At 40.6% G+C, this 12,225-nt stretch overlaps 1 protein-coding gene across 31 annotated transcripts in view; it reads left to right on the top strand.

Moving 5' to 3' along the window:
- Window positions 1-12,225, top strand: part of TNRC6B (trinucleotide repeat containing adaptor 6B) — a 296,478-nt gene that overhangs the window by 49,751 nt on the left and 234,502 nt on the right. The gene's annotated exons all lie outside the window — the stretch shown is intronic.

Here is a 12,225-nt window from a genome sequence, read left to right as displayed (position 1 = left end):
AACCATTTCAGAAGCAAAGAACATCATTGAATTTGGCATTTAGTAGACAAGTCTAATCTTAAAGCAAATTAGACACAAGTGAAGCTAGGACTTACCGAACTAGAAGATAAAGCTGAAGAAATTGTCCACATAAAACCCATAGAGACAGAGAAAATGTAAAAGAAAGATTAAGATGCATGGAAGATAGAATAAAAGATTTAATATAACATCTGATCAAAGTTCTAGGAGAATAGAAGCATTGAGGGAGAGGTGGTATTTGAAGACATTTTCCAAAATCGATGAAAGACCTAAATCATCTGAATCCGGAAGCTCAAGCAGGGTAAAGAAAGAGAAATATCACCTGGATACACTGGCAAATCCAAGATCCTAGTACAGTCCTGAGAGAAAAAGCAGACTGCAGGCTGATAGCCGACTTCTCAGTGACAGTGGAAGCCACAAAACAATTCATCGTCAAAGTGCTGGAAGAAAAATAACCATCTGTCAAGAATGAGGGCAAAATAAAAACATTTTGAAATAAAGACCATTTTTTATTATGAATGGAGGAAAGTAAAAGAGTATTTTTGAGCTTTCAGTTAGGACAGTTGTTAAGAGCTTAAACTCTGGAGTCAGATAGTTTGAGCTGTACTTCCAGTGACTGTGTTGTTTAGCTTCTCTGTTTCCTTCTCTACAAAATAGGATGACAAGTGGGAATGGTTGATGGGTACAAAAATACAGTTAGATAAAATGAATTAGATCTAGTATTTGGTAGCACAGTAGGATGCCTATAGTTAACGATACTCTTATCGTATATTTTAAAATAACCGGAAGAGTAGAATTGGCACTTTCCTAACACAAAGAAATGATAAATGCTTGAGGTAATACCCCAGTTACCCTGATTTGATCATTACATGCTGTATACCTGTATCAAAACATCACATGTACCCCATAAATGTATACAACTATTATGTACCCATAATAATTAAAATTTTAAAAAATTAAAGACAGGATGACAGTAGCACTTACCTCATGGAATGCTTTGATAGGCAGATGAGTTCTATGTAAAGCACTGTGACTCCTACACGGTATGCATCTAGTAAAAGTTAGGGATTGCTGTTACCATATTTTACGGAATTTAAGACGCCATCAGTCATAAGACATATTGTATTTTATGTTCCATTAAGAAAGAAAGAATGCTGCCAATTAATTGTAAGATGTAAGATGTCATTAATTGTAAAATCTGTCTAGATTTCACAAATATTAACTTGTAAAGAAAAAAAAACCGTGAATCTCAAAATTGATGAAAGATAGTATTTTGATAGCAGATGCTCAAGTACAGGAGAAAATACTGTATATGAAATATTTTTTAAAAACAAACAGTTTGAAGAAGTTGATGAAAGTGTTGTGAAGCTCAGATTTTAAATGTGTAGTACCCACGGCTAGAGAGTTTTGAGTACAAATTATTGAGGGTTAAGACAGCTGTTTCATTTTCATTTCTTCAGAAGTGAATATGAGCTACAACCAGACTGCCCTTCAGTTGGCTTAAGATTTCCCAGTGGCTGTTACTTAAACAAAAAGTGTTCTTTAGCATTTCATTGGTAAGCACTAGCTTGTGGAAAGGCCAGATGTTGAATGTTGAACATGTTTGATAAACAGAAGTTTAATATGCAGCTGGAATAGTAGCATTCTTCTGCAGGTGCTTTTTGAAATGTTTTCAGTTTTTCTTTTCCACTTGGTTTTGATTACCACTTGCATGTAGTTGAGAGGAGATGTTTGCTAATTTCATATGAGGCTGGATGTTGCTCTGTTTTAGTTGGTCTTATTGCTGATGATACTGCAGCATGTCTCAGAGCATGTAAGCATCAACACTCTTTCCAAACATTTTGATTTGGTTAGATCATCTCAAATCATTATTGAAGCTGCTAGCTAGAGTACTGTCGTTTCATGATATGATACCGTACACTCCAGAAATCTTTACAATTATATTACCACAAAGAAGATGACTACTCATTCAGTTATTAGGATAAGTTTTTTGTTCTTATAGATTATTACAGCAGTCTCATAACTCTTCTTGCTACTTCTATGTGATTTTATCAGTTAGAAATAAATTAGGCTATGTGTAATGGAATATCCAACTTTGCTTTAACCAAATAAAGATTCATTTTTTCCTACACACCACAAAATTGAGAAATAAGTAGTCGCTCCCAGTGTTGTTAATGTCTCAAATTCCTTTGATCCATCCTTGATGGTGGCAAGGCCATTTTTCTGCTTCCCTTTCAGACCACCCACCCTCTCAAGTGAGGTACAAAGGTGTGCTTCATCTAATGATTGACCAGAGCCATGACATGTAGCCACCTCTCTTCATAATAAAAGTTGGGAAATGTAGCTTTCTAATTGAACCTAAGTTTACCCCTAGCCAAATCTGGATTCCAGGCATTTGCAAAACAAGTAATAGTATTACCACAATTGCTGTGATTACAATGTAACCATGATTTGTGACCGTGAAGCACCCCTGAATTTAACTGACCTACATTGTGACTGAGCCCACAGCCTAACATTATCCTTTCAGTAACTGAGTTTACCACCTCATGCTGTCTAGTAGGCAATTATCAGTTTTGCCCACTTGCCCCTTTATTATATGATGTGTATTTCCTGATACCTATGCTTCATTAATATAGCCAACATTTACTGAATACCTGCTCTGTGCCAGGCACTGTTAATACAAAAATGAATAAGGTACTTCATTTGATAAGGGAAATGGTTATCAACAAAATTTATAAGTACCACAACCTGTAACCCTCATGCTCAAGGCAGATGTTATTGACAAAGTGGCTCATCCATGTCATGACCAGGTAACTAAGCTGGTGACTTTAGCCTAGGCCTTCCAAGCAGTGTAGCTCTTCTGTATCCCTCCTATCCCCAACCCCAAATCCTTGTATCTTACTGAGTTGATTGTCTTAGAAACATATAAACATGACTATGAGACCAGCTTCAGAAAGCACTGTCCATTGTATTGAACACATTGGTGCTTATGGTAAATGGTCAACCACTCAATGCCAGGATCATGGCCAAAATCTTATGAGACTTTAGATTCCAGATCTTTAGCCACAGGGAACTCTTCCAATGGCCAATTCTTAGGAAGTCTGTGAGGACAATTATTGGCCATAAGGAACAACTTAGAATAAAGCACAGATAATACTCAGTGAATACTAAGAAACCATGGTTGTTATGGATAATCAGAGGAGATGATCTGTTATTCCCACATAGCATTACCTCTTTTAGAAGCATCTACATTTCCTGCAGAGATAAGTTTTTATTAACTGAGCCCTGGATCAAACTTGCACTAGCATACAGGTGGTGTGCTATCTCTGTACCTTGACAGCAACATGAATCTGGGCTTGTGAGATGAATAGTAGGACTTCATCAAGATGTTGTCCAACTACTCAGTGTGCATCCTCCATTATACCCCAGCCAAGGAGATCACAAAACTGGCTCCACCTCTCATTGCTTGTGAAAAAACTTCCCCCAGTCTTCTCTTGCTCCTGAACAACTGTAATTTTTATAGTCATGTGTTACATACTATGCCAGATATATGCCAACGAATAACTATAAATAAGTGTTAATATTTATTAGCCAGAAAGCATAATGTTAGATTTTGGTTTTCAGAAGTGGAGGTTTTATTGGTCTGCTTATACGTTGGCATGTGAACTTATTTTTCCATGAAAGCAGGGGATAAATTTATTAATTTATTTGAACAGCTTTGTCAACATTGTTCTGAAAAGGACAAGTTGGAATGTAGTAGCAGTGTGCTCCATTATGACGAAAGCTTTGCAAATGGCACAAAAGGTTATCAGAGTTGACCATTAAGGACCATGTGGCACCAGACTTCAGGAAAGATACAGTGGAGGAGGGAGAACAGAGACCCCATCCTAACCTGCCCCATCAGGGGAGCTCACCCTGGTGATAGGTGAGGTGTCAGGTGGCAAAGCTAGACCATCCTTACATCTCACTGGGGAGTTTGGACTGTATCGTCTGTGGGCTGGAAGGCTTTTGAACTTTTTGAACAAAGGAGTGACATGATCAGATTTATTTTTTATTGTAAGAGTAATTTATGCTCTTTGTAAAAACTTGATGTTTATGAAGTAGAAAATGGAAAATTCTTGCATCCTGTTCCTTAGGTGTATCTTCTTTTGTTTTTGTTTTGTTTTGTTTTGTTTTTTAAAAAACAGCCAGACAGGGTCTTTCTCTGTTTCCCAGGCTGGAGTGCAGTGGTGTGATCATGGCTCACTTCAGTCTCCAACTACTGGGCTCAATCAGTCCTCCTGCCTCAGCCTCCCAAGTAACTAGGACTACAGGTGGGTGCCACCACACCTGGCCAATTTTTAAAAATATTTTTGTAGAGATTGGGTCTTGCTATATATCCCAGGCTAGTCTTGAACTCCTGGACTCAAGTGATCCAGGCCTCCCAAAGTGCTGAATTTACAGGCGTGAGCTGCTGCAGTCTGCCAAAGGTACTTATTTTTAAAGGCTGTTGGATGTCTTGCCAGACTTTCTCCATACTTTCAGGTATATCATATATATACTATATCATACATTGTATACATTATATATACACACGGATAGTATATAATGTATAACATATGTGTTTTATATATTTATTTGTATATTTTTGACCAACAGGGGATAAAGCTATACAAAATGTTTTGTAATGGCTTATCTTATTTATTTATTTATTTAAGACAGGGTCTCACTCTGTTGCCCCAGCTAGCCTCAAAATCCTGGGCTCAAGTGATTCTTCCACCTCAGCTTCCCAAGTAGCTGGGACTACAGGTGTATGCTACCACTCCTGGCTGGCTCTTATTTTAATCTAACAAGTAGTTTTGAATGTCTTCCATATGTCTTTCACTGCTTTCTTTTTAATGTCCACAGAATAATCGATTATTTTACTTACCAATCCTTTAATGGTTGACATTAAGATTGTTTTCAGTTCAGGATTACATATAGTACATCAGCAATAGCAATGAACAACTTCGTTTATTTATTTATTTATTTATTTATTTATTTATTGAGGCGGAGTCTTGCTCTTTCACCCAGACTGGAGTGAAGTGGTGCGATCTCGGCTCACTGCAGTCTCCACCCCCCAGGTTCAAGCGACTCTCCTGCCTCAGCCTCCCGAGTAGCTGGAATGCCCGGCTAATTTTTGTATTTTCAGTAGAGATGGGGTTTCTCCATGTTGGCCAGGCTGGTCTGAAACTCCTGACCTCAGGTGATCTGCCCACCTCGGCCTCTCAAAGTGCTGGGATTTAAGGCATATGCTACCACACCCAGCTCTTTTTGTTTTCAAATTGATGTATTTGATTCATCTGGAATTTTATTTTGATATATGGAGTAAGAAAACATAAAGTAGGACCAGGCACAATGGCTCACGCCTGTAATCCCAGCACTTTGGGAGGCCGAGGTCGGTGGATCACGAGGTCAGGAGTTCGAGACTAGCCTGGCCAAGATGGTGAAACCCTGTCTCTACAAAAAATACAAAAATTAGCCAGGCACTGTGGCAGATGCCTGTAATCCCAGCTACTCATGAGGCTGAGACAGGAGAATTGCTTGAACCCGGGAGGCGGAGGTTGTGTTGAGCTGAGATCACACACACCACTGCACTCTAGCCTGGGCAACAGTGTGAGACTCTGGGTGACAGTGTGAGACTCTGTCTCAGAAAAAAAAAAAAAAAGAAAACATACAGTAAGGAATGTATAGCTTCCTGCTCTGCATTCCCACAGTGACTAGCCAGTTATTAAAAAATCATTTGCTGAATAATTCATCTTTTCTTCACTGATTTGAAGCACTCCTTTAATCATAATTTTCCACATTGTGGTACGTATCTTTTTTCCTCGACTACCTAGAGCCTCAACAGCAGAATCAACAAGATTAGTATAGTGGCACTCCATATTCATGGGTTCTACATCCATGACTCCAATCAGTCATGGATCAGAAATATCTAGGAAAAAAAATGCATCTGTATTGAAGACGTATAGACTTTTTTCCTTGATATTATTCCCTAAATAATACAGTGCAACAACTGCTTACATAGCATTTACATTGTATTAGATATTATAAATAACCTAGAGATTACATTTAAAGAATACAGGAAGATGTGTACCTAAGGAGGGGGCATTAGGTTATTTGCATAAGTTATATGCAAATACTTCTCCATTTTATTTTATTTATTTAGGTTTTGAAATGGAGTCTCGGTCTGTTGCCCAGGCTGGAGTGCAGTGGCGCAGTCTTGGCTCACTGCAAACTTCGCCTCTCAGGCTCATGCCATTCTCCTGCCTCAGCCTCCTGAGTAGCTGGGACTACAGGCGCCCACCACCACGTCTGGCTAATTTTTTTGTATTTTTAGTAGCGACGGGGTTTCACCGTGTTAGCCAGGGTGGTCTCAATCTCCTGACCTCATGATCTGCCTGCCTCAGCCTCCCAAAGTGCTTGGATTACAGGTGTGAGCCACCATGCCCAGCCCCTCCATTTTAATTAATTAATTAATTTATTTATTTATTTGTGGAGACAGGGTCTGTTGCCCAGGCTGGAGTGTAGTGGTGTGATCTTGGCTTACTGCAACCTCCGCCTTCCAGGTTCAAATTATTCTTGTGCCTCAGGCTCCTGAGTAGCTGTGATTACAGGCCTGTGCCACCACACCCAGCTAATTTTTTTGTATTTTTAGTAGACTCAGGGTCTCCTCATGTTGCCTAGGCTGGTCTCGAACTTCTGGCCTCAAGTGATCTGCCTGCCTTGGCTTCCCAAAGTGCTGGGATTACAGGCGTGACCACTGCGCCTGGTCTATTTTTTAGAGACAGTGTCTCTCTCTGTTGTCCAGGTTGGAGTGCAGTGATATAATCATAGCTCACTGCAGCCTCGAACTCCTAGGCTCAAGTGATCTTCCTGCCCCAGCCTCCTCAGTAGCTAGGACTACAGGTGCACACCACCATGTCAGGTTAATTTAAAAAAAAAAAAAAAATTATAGACATGAAGTCTAACTATGTGTCTTACCAGGCTAGTCTTAAACTCCTAGCCTCAGGCAATTCTCCTGCCTTGGCCTCTCTAACGACTGGGGTTTTAGGCGTGAGTCACTGTGCCCAGTCTCTACACCATTTTGTTTCAGGGACTTGAGCAGCCATAGATTTTGGTATACACCAAGGGTCCGGAACCAATCCCCCAAGGATACTGAGGATGACTGTATTATATTGGATGGAGACTAGGGGGAAGGAAGATTGAACCTAAGCACTGTAGAGGGTTGTGATATCAAAAGTCAGTAACACCTAGAGATAGGTTTGGAGAAGAGTTCTTTTTTGGTAGGTTGGGTTGGAGATTGGAGGGACATTGTGGAAGACATTCTCAGCAGGTCCCCAAGTTCTCTCCTCATCTGGGCCCATTCCTTTCTCTTCAGCTTCTTTTTTTTTTCTTTGAAATGGAGTCTCACTCTGTTGCCCAGGCTGGAGTGCAGTGGCATGATCTCAGCTCACCACAACCTCTACCTCCTGGGCTCAAGCGATTCTCCTGCCTCAACCTCCCGAGTAGCTGGGACTACAGGCATGCACCACCATGCCCAACTAATTTTTTGTATCTTAAGACGGGTTTCACCGTGTTAGCCAGGATGGTCTCGATCTCCTGACCTTGTGATCCACCCACCTCAGTCTCCCAAAGTGCTGGGATTACAGGCATGAGCCACCTTGCCTGGCCCGTGCTTCTTTAAATCACTAATTTTCAAACTTTAACCTATATCGGAATCACCCAGAGGGCTTGTTAACAGCACATTGCCAGCACCACCCCCAGAGTTTCTGGCTCACTGGTTCTGGGGTAAGGTCTGAATATTTACATTTCTATCAGGATTCCAGGTGCTGTTGCTGCTGTCTGGGGACCATACTTTGAGAACCACTGCTCTAGACTGAGTCCTCTTCACTCCCATTTTAGATTACTCTAATGGTCTCTAGTTTGGCTTCTTTTTCTAGTTTTCCTGTACTTTAAAGCCTCCTGACTCAAATTAGGACTGCAGTGGTGAGAATAGAAGTGGAGAGAAAGGAATGAAGCTGAAAGACATTTCAAAAGAAGGATTAATGGGCTTTAGAGACTGAGTAGATGTGTGGGACAAAGGACAGGAAGCAAAAGAGGCATTTTCTAAACATGGACACCAGATTTACTCTTTGGAAAACACTTCTTTCATCTTGTTATTTCCCAGTTCAAGAATCTGCAGTGAGATAAATCTAAAATGGGATTTATTTGAATAAAATACAGCTGACAATTGACACCCAACTGGTGTCGCTTCTCCGGTTTTGTCTAAGTCAAATCTCATTATGACAGATGACTTTGCAAGTAGATCTCTGCATTACCAAATACTTTCATGGCCGAGCCAGTGACCTACTTTAAGCAGTATCCAATTTAACAATTCCAGTTCAGCAAACTAGTTTGGATAGCATTTTAGGACCTGCAGAATTTAATCTGAAGTACTATGGTACATTTGTATATATAAAAGAACTGTTAATTTCTAAGGGTTAGTTTAAACCCTATTTAGAAATCCTGTTTATCATATGAATATATATATATATATTTTAAAACCCCATTATATACTGTGCTTTCTGTATTTACCTTTTACTTATGCTTGCTGTTGGGACAAAAACAAAGAGGGGGGTATTATGCCAGATACTCATGTTTCCAATTATAAATGCAGATGAGGCCAAAGTGTGTGTTTGTACAGGTGGGATGAAATAAACAAATGACAGTGAAAGCCTGCTTATCAGGATCATTATTTGTTGTTCCTGGATTGGAAAATAAGTATAGAGAAGGCAGTTTGGGTTTTTAAGATATTTAATATGTGACATTAAATTATTTTTTAATTTTTAAAAGCTGACTTCTGTCTTAGTCTTACATGATTTGGCTTCACATTTATGGATGAGATTTTAAATATGTGAGAATCGTAGCTAGTTATAAAAGAATGCCAGATATTTGCATTAAAACAAAACATCTTTATTGATGTATAATTTATATACTGTGTAATTCACCCAGTTTAGATATACAATTAAAACATAGTAAATTGCTCAGTTGTGGTGACTCACACCTATAATCTCAGCACTTTGAGAGGCTGAGATGGGGAGACTGTTTGAGGCCAGGAGTTAAGAGACCAGCCTGGGCAACACAGCAAGACCCCATCTCTAAAAAAATTAAAATATAAAAATTGGCTGGGCGTGGTGGCTCATGCCTGTAATCCCAGCACTTTGGGAGGCTGAGGCTGGCGGATCACAAGGTCAGGAGATTGAGACCATCCTGGCCAACATGGTGAAACCCCGTCTCTACTAAAAATACAAAAATTAGCTGGGCATGGTGGCGCATGCCTGTAATCCCAGCTACTCGGGAGGCTGAGGCAGGAGAATCACTTGAACCAGGGAGTTGGAGGTTGTGGTGAGCCGAGATAGCACCACTGCACTCCAGCCTGGTGACAGAGCGAGAGTCCATCTCTAAATAAATAAAATTAGCTGGTCATGGTGGCGTGTGCTTGTATTCCCAGCTATTCAGGAGGCTGAAGTAGGAAAATAGTTTGAACCTAGGAGTTTGAGTCTGCAGTGAGCTCTGCTTGTGCCACTGCAGTCCAACCTGGGGGACAGAGTGAGACCCTGTCTCAAAAAAAAAAAAAAAAAAAGTCTATACAGTTTTACCATCATCATCGCAACCCAGTTTTAGAACATTTCCATCTGCCCAAAGAGATCCTTCTTGCCCAAGTGCTGTCAGTCCCTTTTTCCACTCCATGCCCCAGGCAGCCCCTAAAAATTGAATCATACAGTACGTACTCTTTCACGTCTGGCTGCTTTCATTGAGCGTAATATTTTTGAGGTTCATTCATGTTGTTGTAAGTATGAGTAGCTTGTTTGTTTTTATTGCTGAGTAGTTTTCTACTGGGTAGATTTACCACAGTTTATCTATTGATTACTTTGATGGACAACAAAACATTTGGGTTGTTTATACTGTTTGACTATTATAATGATTTTTTTTTCTTTATTTTTTAACCTTTTGAGATGGAGTCTCGCTTTGTCACCCAGGCTAGAGTGCAATGGCACTATCTTGGCTCACTGCAACATCTGCCTCCTAGGTTCAAGCGATTCTCCTGTCTCAGCCTCCCGAGTAGCTGGGATTACAGGCATGTGACACCACACTCGGCTAATTTTTGTATTTTTAGTAGAGACAGGGTTTCACCATGTTTACCAGGCTGGTCTCAAACTCCTGACCTCAAGTGATCTGCCCGCCTTGGCCTCCCAAAGTGCTGGGATTACAGGCATGAGCCACCATGCCCAGCTGAGTCTATCTTTTAAAAGAGAAAAAGAAGGCTGCGCCCGGTGTCTCATGCCTGTTATCCCAGCACTTTGGGAGGCCGAGGCAGGTGGATCATGAGGTCAGGAGTTCAAGACCAGCCTGGCCAACATGGTGAAACCCCATCTCTACTAAAAACACAAAAATTAGCCAGATGTGGTGGCGGTTGCCTATAATCCCAACTAGTCAGGAGGCTGAGGCAGGAGAATCGCTTGAACTCGGGAGGCGGAGGTTGCAGTGAGCGGAGATCGTACCATTGCATTCCAGCCTGGGCAATAGAGCAAGACTCCGTCTTGGGGGGAAAAAATGTTTTCATAGTCATTATCATTTGAGCCCTACAGTAGCCTTACAACAAGTGGACAGGACAAGTAGTATTACCCTCATTTGTTGCTATCCAGAGGGAGTCTACACCTGTATTCTTAGGTTATTGCCATAGGAAACCCATCAAGAGTATGCTTCCGTTTTGTGGTGTACACACAGGATAGAGCAGCACCAAAGGACTACTTCTATATGTGATGTAGATCCAACTTTGGAGTCAGTTTATTCATTCTGCAAATATTCAATGAATATCTGCTACCTGCCAGGCACTGTTCTAGATGGTGGAGGATTGGGATATGAAAGATTTAGTCTCTGCTCTTGAGGAATTAACTGTCCATAAAGGCTGTATACAAGAAAATAACTATAATACTGGGCCACGGGAACCCAGAAGCAGAGGATCTAACAAGGTAGAGCAAAGGATCTAACAAGGTAGAGCAGAGGATCTAACAAGGGGAGCAGAGAGGAGGGTGTCAGAGTATGTTGATGATAATAGCTCACCCTTACCTAGTGCATACTCTGTTCCAGGCACTTTGTATATGTTTACTCATTTAATCTTCACTTCAACCCCTTACCCTGTTTTACAGATGAGAAGGCCAGAAAACTGAGGCTGGTATTTTGACCAGGAGCACACTGCTAGTGAATGGTAGACCTGGAATTTAGACCAGTCAGTCTGGCTCTGGAGTCTGTCTCCTGAAAAGGTTTCTCAGAGGAGAGGCACCCAGGCTGTGTCTTGAATAACAGCTTGTAGCTAGTCTGGCAGAAAGGTGATTGGGATATGTCTACATGGTTTTCTAGGCAGAGAAGTATCACAAGTAAAGGTAAAGAAAGCACACGATTGAGAGCAGGTGTGGCAGACTACTTGTGAAGAAAGATGAGTGGTAAGGAATGAGACTAGAAAGACAAGGCTGAGGATGAAGGGCCTGGTACACCATCTGAGGAATTTGGGTTCTGTGATCTAATTTTTAAAGTTACACAAAAAATACCACTTTTCCTTTTGTATTAATTTTATTTTTGTAAAATTAATTAAAGATTTAAAAAGATTGATTTAAATCTTTTTAATTGTGAAATATATCACACAGTTAGAAAAGTGCATAAAATACAAATGTAAAACGATGAATTATTTTTAAATGACCACCTCTGAGGTTAGGAAATAGAACATTATAGCGGCCCAACAGCCCCTTCTTAGTGACCTTCACTAGTCACAGTCGCTCCCCTTCCACCTACAGGTAACCACTCTTGATTTCTTTATTTTCCTTTGTAGTTTTACTGCCCATGTCCCTGTAAACATTATAGTTTTGCCTGGTTTTGAACACAGGGAGTCATATGCTGTATCTTCTTTTGTGTCTTGTCATTATGTGTGCGAGATTCATCCATGTTGTTCTGTGTGACTGTCCCTTCATTTTTGTGCTGTATGACATTCTATTTTATGAATATACCAGTGTCCTTACCTTTGTGCTATTGAGGATATTTGGGTTGTTCCCAGCTGGGGACTATTATGGATAGTGCTGCTGTGTGTGCCTTTGGGGTACACGTGCATATGTTCTGCTGGGTATGTACCTAGGAGTGGGATTGCTGGGTCAT

Source organism: Macaca mulatta, chromosome 10 (genome assembly GCF_049350105.2).
Source record: "Macaca mulatta isolate MMU2019108-1 chromosome 10, T2T-MMU8v2.0, whole genome shotgun sequence".
Lineage (NCBI taxonomy): Eukaryota > Metazoa > Chordata > Mammalia > Primates > Cercopithecidae > Macaca > Macaca mulatta.
Note: the sequence above shows the minus strand (reverse complement) of the source record. Positions and strands in the feature narration are given on the sequence as shown.